Source organism: Planococcus citri, chromosome 2, assembly GCF_950023065.1.
Source record: "Planococcus citri chromosome 2, ihPlaCitr1.1, whole genome shotgun sequence".
Taxonomy (NCBI): Eukaryota; Metazoa; Arthropoda; class Insecta; order Hemiptera; family Pseudococcidae; genus Planococcus; species Planococcus citri.
This window is the reverse complement of record NC_088678.1, coordinates 60,904,036-60,914,286: the sequence shown is the minus strand read 5'-3', so window position 1 is coordinate 60,914,286 and position 10,251 is coordinate 60,904,036. Positions and strand designations below refer to the sequence as shown.

The window sequence follows — 10,251 nt, the reverse complement described above, 5'->3', positions numbered from 1 at the left end:
CCTCAATTAAATCAGTTATACAGGAGACTGAAAATATAATAAGTATAAATCAGGTGTCAGCTTCGTCCTTAAATTTTATCATGTTTCGAGCTTTTGGTGAAAAATGGGCATCATTTTAATTTTTAAAAAGGGCGAAAAATATTAAAAAATGTAGTTTGACTTTGGCCTTTGAAATTGGTCCTGGATTCCATTTTACCTTTGTTTGTTCTAAAATATTTCCTCTTAGTGGAGATGTGTCACTTGTAAAATGAGATTGAATGCATTTTCAATTTTGCAATTTTTACGAAATTCGAGGAAATTTACTAAAAAATTATACCTACCTACGTATGTTCTGAAATTATCTCGAAAACTCTTCGAGTCTTGATAACCTTACAAATTTTAACGATTTCATTTTAATTCTTCCGGTGAAACTTCAAAGTTCCAAAATATCTGATGTCAGAAAAAAACAAAATATTTTTCACTTTATTTCATTTTGCTGCAAACTTTCGAGAAATAATTGCTACATTTTAACAAAATTTATTATCTAACCTCTGTACTTCCAGAAGCAGTTCTTACCAATATAAAGTAGTACAGGTATAATTACGATACCTATCTTTTAAAATGGTGCCAAGATGTTCAGTATAGGTATTTTATTCCAAACGCTAATCCAACGATAATAAAAATACTTCAAGTCTATTCCTTTGACGTAACCTACAAAACATAATTTTTTCTTCTTTTCGACTAATTGAATCTTATAAACGCCGATTTCATTTACATTTTTGCCTCTTCCAAAATAATATTTTTTGCCTTCTTCGTCATCAGTTGGGCATGTGAAGAGAAACCTTTCCGCGGTGACGTGACTTCCATCTTGACGTGTAACAGAAAAGTACACCGTTAGTGGCTTTTCGAAACAGTCCATTTCATCTTTTCCTAATTTGGAATATTTCTTCAGCGAGATTGGGGGGATCGTGATTTTGCCTTTTTCGTTTTTTCCTTTGGTGGCTTCGTCGCAAACGTAGTAACGATGTTTGAGTTTATAGTGCTTATAATCGCACAAGTTTTGGCTGTGAAATGGAGATGAAAGACGTGTTCAATTATACGAATGGAGAAATTGACTCGTGAGCTCAGAAATGTTCAATAAAAAAATAAAGAATAATGGTAATAGGTAATATAGGGTACAAGTAAATTCGATAAAACCTTACCCATTTACTTCTTCAGCCCAAGCTCTGTCAATATCGAAATTCGTTTCCACAAATTTCCAGCAATTTACCGAAGTCCAACATAACAAAAAGAAGCATAGTGCTTCAAGAAAAATTCTTTCAGTTTTATTGGTTTCTGTATGGCTACACATATGTAGAAAATTTTGAAAATTTTTCACAAAAGGGAATCAACATATCTATTATCTAGCTTTCAGTTAAGAACACGAATTCGTCGGTGAACAAACGATCAGACAGTTTGTAGGTGAATGTTTTGGCGGCAAATGATTTTGAAGAGTACATCATAGGAAAATTATGATGACAGTTATGGTTATATTGTTTTGTAACAGTTTGCAACACACATTTTGTGATGTATTTTCTCGGTTTTGAATGATTACAATTTTTATCTTCTCTTTCATCAAAATATTCGTGCAATGGCTCAAAAAAATTAGAATTGAGGAATGCATCTTTATTCAGAAGGGATGCCTGCTGCCTGCTTCATGATTCCCAGAAGAATTATACCTACCTACTTTAATTCAAGAAATGCCTCATTTTACTAAAAAAATTGAAATGAAAAAAAAAAACTCAGATAAAAGTTGGTAGATTAAGTACCTATCCTTGCTATAAAATTATGTATTAAAAATCACTTAAATTAAAAAAAAAAAAGTAAAAATAAAACAATTACAAAACAATCTGACGCGAAGACCAAGATGAGTTGATTTAGAAATCAATGAATCAATTTAACATTTTTCCTATAAAGTTGTTTCCCAAAAGTATCTAAATCAATGTCTTTCATCACACCATAAAACCATATCTCTTTCCCTTGTCCCTCCACGTATACCATATTGTAAATACCGATTTCATTTTTATGTTTTCCTTGGCCAAAAAAATACTCATTATGATCCGGATCGGCGACAGGACATTGGTACAGCAATCGAGTAGCAGTTGCGTAAGTTCCATTGCCAAATTTGTACGAAAAATATACCCTTCGTTCTCGGCATCTGATTTTTCTCAATTCGGAATCCGCTCCTAAGGATAGTCTGTTCAGAAGTGATCTATTTTTCTTGATTATTTTTGTAGCCTCGTAGCATACGTAATATCGTTCTTTGTAGGTGTATTTTTCGGCGCATATATTCTGGCTGTAATGATACGAGATACCTTATGCTATAAAATACTCGATTATTTCATTCTTAAATGTTGAATTTAAGTAAGTAAATGAGCATCAACATACCCTACTAACTCCTGTGACCATTCTCTTCCTAATTTTTTGCTCGCATCTTGCAATTCCCAACAAAACACACTCGCCGGATTATTCAAAATATATAAAAACAACAAATAAAATACTTCAAATGACATGTCTCACAAAATTTTGAAGAAAAAAATCTCCTCACTACTCATTGATGATCGTCGCCATATCAATCATCGACTTCGTAGATCAGCTGTTATCACGTAAGTAAGCACATCGCTCGAAGTGGGTACTTATTTATTGAACGAATCGATTCGATTAATGAGATAGCGAAATGAAATTGATAAAAATTAGACAGCTTCGTTAAATTGTAAAGAAGACTACACAGCCTCATACACGGATGAGAAAATTGGAGAATGCATTTTTAATTTACCAACACTTATCAGCATCGATCAAATACGTAGGTAGGTACTTACATTTTACATATAATAAAACTCAACTTCAATAAAAGCTATCACTGTACCGAGTAATATTTACTTTCAAATAACTTGATATTCGTCGTTTTGTGAAATGATATCCAATTCCAATGAATCGCAAAATAGAAATTCTTTCGAACGTAACGCAAAGCAATAACTTGATGCGATAAGCTTCCGACGAAAATATTTAATAATCGAATACGTACGAATATACATCTTGTTCACGTGGTCAACAACGACGTTTTGCATTTTTAATCCTCTTCTCGGTAGTGTAAGTTTATAAGAGCTTTCAAATTGAGGTAGATATTTTACGATCTGTAGGTACTTAACTTTTGAACGACGAATTATAAAAAACCATCAACAGCCCTTCGCACCGAGCTTATTTTAAAACTCGTTGGAGATGGGTTCAAATTATTCTTTTTTTTACTTAGGTGGCCTTGAGAATCATGTTTGTTTCTGATTAGAAAAAAATCAAAGGTTTAAAAATATAATAAAGACAATTTCGCTGCCTAATCTAAAAAGATGTCCTGGGAGTACATTCAGGTAAGCATAATGCCTATTTTAAAATTTTTGAACTAGGAAAAGCTGAATTGAACGAATGTGCAGAAATCCATCGTCAACCGAAATTTAAGAAGTTGAGGTGCATTTTTTTGATTTTTGGGACGTTTTTGAGAATCAAATTTGAGCTAAAAATGGATTAAAAAAAAAATTTCAAATTCAACTATGAAAACCTTTAATTTGGCGTTTATTCCCTTTTCATCCCTTCATCTTCCTTCTCAATCGATTGATAACACTTTCAAACCATTTTCAGTAGATCCAGAGCCCTCATCAGCAAATTTTTTACAGTTGAAATTTTCATAAAATTTTACCCAATGAAATTAGAAAGATGAGGTTTACATTGGACCTTAATTTTAACACGCCGAGTCAATTAGAAGTCGTTTCAAAGGAGTTCTGGAGCCTCCAGCCATTTTTTGAAATTTCCAGATTTTCAAAAAGTGCCATTAAAGAAACCAAAATTTCAGATGTTGAAGTGCTTATTTTGATTTTCGGGGAGCTTTTGAAAGTCAAATTTGAACTCTAAATGGATGAAAAAAAACAAAATCTCACCAAATTTGACTAGTATGTAATCTAAGATTTCGTATTTACTCCATTTTCATCCCTTCGTCGTCTTTCTCAATCGGCTGCATGGAAACGCTTTCAAACCATTTTCAGAAGTTCCAGATCCATCACCAGATTTTTGACAGTCGAAATTTTCACAAAATTTTACCCAATCAAATTGAAAAGATGAGGTTTACTTTGTACCTTAATTTTAACATGCCAAGTCCATTAGAATTCGTTTCAAAAGAGTTCTGGTGACTCCAGCCATTTTTTTTGGAAATTCCAGATTTTCAAAAAGTGCCATTAAAAGCTTACAAAATTAACTTTGGCATGTGAAAACGTAATTGGGGCTTGTTAGTGCCTCATTTCGACGATTACACATCATTTTTCCCAAATCGGTGTTTGTTGATTTGAAAACGTACCTACCTAGGTGAGTTTTCTCCACAGATTTTATGATGATTGAAAATTTCGAGAAGTACAAGATAGATACTTAAATATACCAATCTAAACATGTAAGCATAGAAACCAATTAAAAATTTCATGAGTGATCAACTGATCAGTCAAGTGGATTAAAAGATATGCACCAAGTGCTTTTATATGTACGAGCTGATGAAGCTATTTGTGAACAGTTCTGAAGCATTCTTTTGAAAATCTGGAATTTCCAAAATACATTCGGAGGCTTCAGAATGACTTGAAATCACTTTCAATGGCCTCAGAACGTCAAAATTGGAGCAAGTAAGTAAATATACAGAAATTTTAGCTTTCCAGTTTCATCGAGTAAGATTTTGTGGAAACGTAAATTAATTTCAAAAATCTGCTAGAGACTCTAGAACTGCTCAAAATCGTTCGAAAATGTTTTCAATCGATTCGGTGTGTCGATAATAGGATATATGTATACCCAGGGCATTTTCGTAAAGGACCAAAAATTGCCATAAAAACTAAAAATACGAAAAACTTTGAAAAAAATAAAAAAATTGTTGGTCACTTTTTCAAAAAAATTTGAATTTTTTTAAGGTCAAAATTATCCAAATACAAAATCTATCAAGGTTGCCACACTGAAATTTTTGAATTATGAAAAATTATTACTTGCTTGAAGAGCAAAAAAAACTGATCAAATTAGGCCTACATATTTCAGAAAGGTTCAAAATGACGTAATTTTTTCAAACAATAAAAATTAATTTATAGGAACCTACTTCGATTTTTTTCTCAAAATACAGTGGCAGGGGAGGAAGGACCTGAAAATTAGGCCAGGAAGGAAATATACAAAAAAAAGGCATGATTAAATTTTAGCTTTCAAAGTAAATTTGGTAAAAATGTGATTTTTTTCGAATTTTTGTCCTAATATTTTAAAAAATTCATCAAAAATTAAGAAATGAACCTTGGCACATAACATTTTAGCTTGTAATGTGTTTATGCATCCTTTTTTGACTTACTTTGGAAATAAATGAATTGTTGGTTTCATATACGAGTAAATCTACTTTCTTATACACTGCATTCGTAGGAAGATTGATTTTTCACTACTCCTTGAAAATAATCACTGGAAAAATTGGAAAGTGAATTAATTTTGACCCATTTTATGGAAATTTTTCCAAAATTAGGAAATCAAAAAATCCACTGGAGACTTTAGAAAGGCTCAGAAGTCCCATCAATAAATTGGCGAAATCGAAAATTGTGTACAAGTCAAATTACAATGGTTTTTGGGATGAATGATTCTTCATTCTTTCTAAAAATTCCCAATCATCAATGGCAAAAATTGTTGATTTGAACTAACAGAAGCAGAGTTTCGAATACATATGCAAAAATCTCCACAAAATTCACTTCACAATATTAGGCATTAATATGCATTAAAATAAAATAGGCAGATATTTGAACACATGGATAGCAAGAATATTCTATCCAAGTTATTGTTCGATTTTGATACAAGTTTTTAATGAGCTTGATATTTTGTTGACGAAAGAGAGTGATATTCCAACACAATGGACCATAAAAATTTTGAAAAGTTGAAATTTTATCCATACCTACTTATAAATTAAGTAAGTATAATGTTATTTTTCATAATTGTTCAATTTTGAAAATTCAACTTTTCCCTTATGGGTTGTAAATCAATAAAAGTGACGTCGATTTTTCATTTGGATATCATCCCCTCCATATTCCAACACAAAAGGGGGAGCATAAAAATTGTATCAATAGCGTTATCTTTCCCATATTGTTCAATTTTGAAAATTCAACTTTACCCTTATGAGTCGTAAATCAATAAAAGTGACATCGGATTTACTTTTTGAAATGGCCCTTTCCCCTTTTTCTGTCTTTTTTTGGTCCACATTTTTGCAATTAATTGTAATTACTCAGGCACCTGCGTGCAAAAATTTGGAGAAAATCGGTCCACTCCATCAAGAAAACTTTCGAGCCAGAGAATTTTACAACGCATAGATCGAAAGTATGTAATAGTGTGCTACTCACACTAAAAAAGCTCAGCATTTGATAACTTGAAAGATAATGTTGCCTTCTCAAATCCTCAATAATTTTTAGCCTTTCGCGTTGAAAATAATTTTAAAATATTACACCCTCATCTCATCTCAATTCACACAGAAATTATATCGCAAATGCTTTCGCAACTAAACGTTGAAGAAAAAAAATACGAAAAAATAAGTAGAAAAAAAGTAAAAAGGAAAGAGAAAAATAAGAGGAAAGAATCTAACGGGCGTGTAAATGTACATCAGCGTTGCGATGATGAAAACTGTACTCTGGTGTGTATAGAAAAGGTGCCGGTAACAAGGTCCAATTACCTGGTAAAACTAAATTCGAGCAAGATTTATATTTTTGAGACAATAAAACGCGGTACGGTACGTTCGCGAGCTCGGAGCATAAAAGGGCCAAGCTAGATAAGGCGAAGCGAACGGTGCGGAATCTCGTTATAAAAATGCACATCTTCGCGGGCTCGTGAGCAAGAAAGATAGACAAGCTTTTCCGCAAATTCGCGCGCTAAATTTTTTTAAGTTTTATTAAATTTTTTCTCAACGGCGAAGAGATTTTTTTTTGCTCTACACTTACTCGTAAATGAGGCCAAAAAAGCGTGTCGAAGTTGACGATGAGGGCGAGAGATGAGGGGCAGGGTTCAAGATGTGAAACGAAACCACACAATACCCCAGTGTATGAGACTGTATACTGTATAGGTATCTATACGTAGTGTAAGAAGGAAAAAAAGAAGAGAGAAAAAAACCTCAACGTGCGGCAATATCATCGCGCGAACTAGACAAGGAAAGAATTTGCATAACAATGAGTGAGAAAGTAGAGTTCAGCTTTTCCACTTTGTTACAAAAGTTCAAAGCGTTATTTACATAAATTAATAATTACGTGGAAATTATTGGCGCGTTAAGTTGCAAGGCGCGAGAGCGTGGAGCGGGCGAAAAACGCGCGCCAACCGTGTAAAAGCAACTTTACACACAGGAATCATCGTAAAAGAGAATTATTAACGGAAGGACAAAATGTATCACAATTCTAAACTGAATTTACGTTCGTATATCCGACTAGTTTGCCGCCGCCTTCTGCCCCCGAACCCGTTGCGCCTCCTGCTTCGCAGTCCCTCATATTCTGAGCCACCTTAATGCTAATACGCCGTTTCGAATGGCTTATTTGCATTTTCTACTGTTTTAACATGGCGAGATGGCTGAGCTGCGGAGCGGTGGCGATCTCATTGTTGGCGAATTATGAAAATTTGCCTTCCCAGTCGCGTATTCCTACACGTATATCAACGGAATTACATGTGCGAGCTCTGGATTTCGAAAGTAGGTATTTTTGTACGTTCTTTTGCCACCTCGTATTACTTATACCAGTTAGCTCTTGTGTCATTTGTTGATGTGGTCATTGGTCAAACTGCAGGTCTACCTATGACTGGTTGTCTAGGGATTGAATGACCAAAATGAAAATTTGGATTAATTAACCGAGTACTTGCCTAGGCTTGCATCGCCAATCACGCGAGAATATAAATTTAAAACCCATATCGATCCTAATTGAGCTGAAATTTTTTTGACTGAATAATGAGATGGTCAAAAGAGCGTCTAAAAATTCATCACCAGGCCTTCAAGAGCTAAAATTTGAAAATTTTGATTTAGCCTGTTTTCCATGAAAAATTCTAAATTTGATCAAATTAAAGTAAAAATCTGATAGGTACCTATTTTAGACTAGATTCTAACCCTCAAAAAAACGATTCTGTGACTGAAATCGAGGAAGTGAAATGTTTTGCATGGAAAATAAGCTCACGGACGAGCTCATGCTAAAAAAAAAATGCAATTTCCCCAGCGCTGGACCCGTTTATTTCCAAAGTTGGGATCCGAATGGTGTTGATTTTTGGTCCGTGACTCATCCGAGGCAAGTTTGGGGGAATCGCATGTTGGTATTGTATCAAGTAAGAAATATGCACTCCCAGTGTACTTATTTTAGGCTCACCTCGCTTTCAAAATTTCAACTTTCCAATAAAAATGCATTAAAATACAAGAAATTGATACTTTTTGATGAAATTTTGTATACTAACTAATGAAAGCATGAAAAAATCATATCTGCAAATTTTGGTCCCCTGCAGTTGAGGCTGCAGAAGTACCCCAAACCCCAATTTTGAAGTTGGGATAAATCGTCGATATTGAGGTGTCGTTTGAAATTTGGCCACATCGTTGTTGTTGTTTCCTTATAAGCGGTAGGCCTGTTGGCCTGTCTGCTAAGGTGTGGAACTTGTAGCCTGAGGTATCAGTGAGTTTCCTCCTTGGTCTCCCTCTGCATCTTTTCCCCGTTGGTGTATATTGGAGGACCTGTTTCATCTTGTTTCCTCCATCCTTTTGACATGATTTCTTCAATCTTTCCTATACTTTTTTATCTTCTTCATGACTGGCTTCACTCTGAGATCTGCTGTTATTTTCTCGGATGGGACTCTGTCTCTGAGAGGTCATCCCTGCCATTCTCCTCATGAGTTTCATCTCCGTTGTCATTAATTCTTCTTTTATCTGATTTTTTCAGTGCCCAAATCTTGCTTTCCATAAGTCATCATCGGTATTGCAAGGGTTTTGTACACCTTCAATCTTGTTTCTTTTCACACCTTACTGCTTCTAAAGGGTCCTATTCATCGGTCCAGTAACTCTCAAGAACTTTGCAATCTTTCCACCAACATCTACATCTACTTCTTCCTGGTAGTATGATATTGTGTTTCCCAGGTATTGAAATTATTGACCTGTTTGATGATTTTTCCATTTATTACAATCTTGCTTCTTACTGGTTCTTTTCCTTTGAAAGCCATTGTGTTTGTTTTCTGTGATGATATTCTCATAATACCTACCATACTTTTCCAATGTCTTTGTAAGATTGTACATTGATATCTCTGTAGTAGTTTTATTGTAAAATTTGCTTCAGTGCATAATCTTCCTTTTCTAAATCCATTTTGACTTTCTGACATCTTTTCTTCTGCATGTTCTGCCAGTCGTTTACCAGTATTTTCGCATATATCTTGTAGCAGGTGTTGAGTAGACTTATTCCTTGGTAGTTTTTCAGGTTTAACATATCGCCCTTCTTGAACAGTGGTACAGTGGAGTCTCGATAATTCTAACCTGAAGGGAGAAGGAGTTGACTTCGAACTATCGGAGTTTTCGAGTTATCGGAGTTTGAGTTAGAGGTTCGTTTTAGGTAGATAAGTATATTTCAAGTTGTCAAAGTTTGAATCAGATGAATGTTTTTTGTTTTTGTTTTTTTTTTTTTTTTACCATGGAATGAAGTGGAAAACGTATTATAAGTACCTATGTATTTGAGTGAAATGTACATGTTTATGGACATGAATGTTTTCATAAGTAACTCCGATGTGTTTGTAAAAGAGGTTTGCATCAATGAGATTCAAATTTTCAAGTTTTTTCAACAAGAAATTTGAGTTGTAGAGGCAAAACGTTGACAATTAACGTTGGACTTACAGAGGTTTTTTTCTATATTTGTCAAAAATTTTACTTTGAGTTATTGGAGGTTTTGGACTTTTTATTTCGAGGTAAAGAAGTGAATTTTACATTTAGTCTTATGGGGAGCTGAAGGGAAACAGACTTTGCTTCGAGTTACCAGAGTTTTTGAGTTAATGGAGCTTGAGTTATTGAGACTCCACGGTATTACAATCGCTGTTTGAATTCTTTAGGTACCTTTTGTTATTGGTACATCATCATATTTAAGAATTTCCAGCAGTCTTCTTATAAATTCACAACTTGGGTATTTGTACAATTCTGTTGGTATGCCATCTTCTCCTGGAGCTTTTGCATTTTTCACTTTTTTCAGAGCTTCTTGTATGTAGCTCTTT

General features: G+C 34.1%; 1 long non-coding RNA gene across 1 annotated transcript; it reads right to left on the bottom strand.

The window, feature by feature from the left end:
* Positions 1–443: 443 nt before the first annotated feature.
* On the bottom strand, positions 444–2,904 carry LOC135836898 (uncharacterized). The gene is made up of 3 exons (XR_010557095.1): positions 2,407–2,904; positions 1,182–2,314; positions 444–1,043 (listed from the first exon to the last, which is right to left on the bottom strand). It is a non-coding gene; the product is annotated as an uncharacterized LOC135836898 (long non-coding RNA).
* Positions 2,905–10,251: the final 7,347 nt, after the last annotated feature.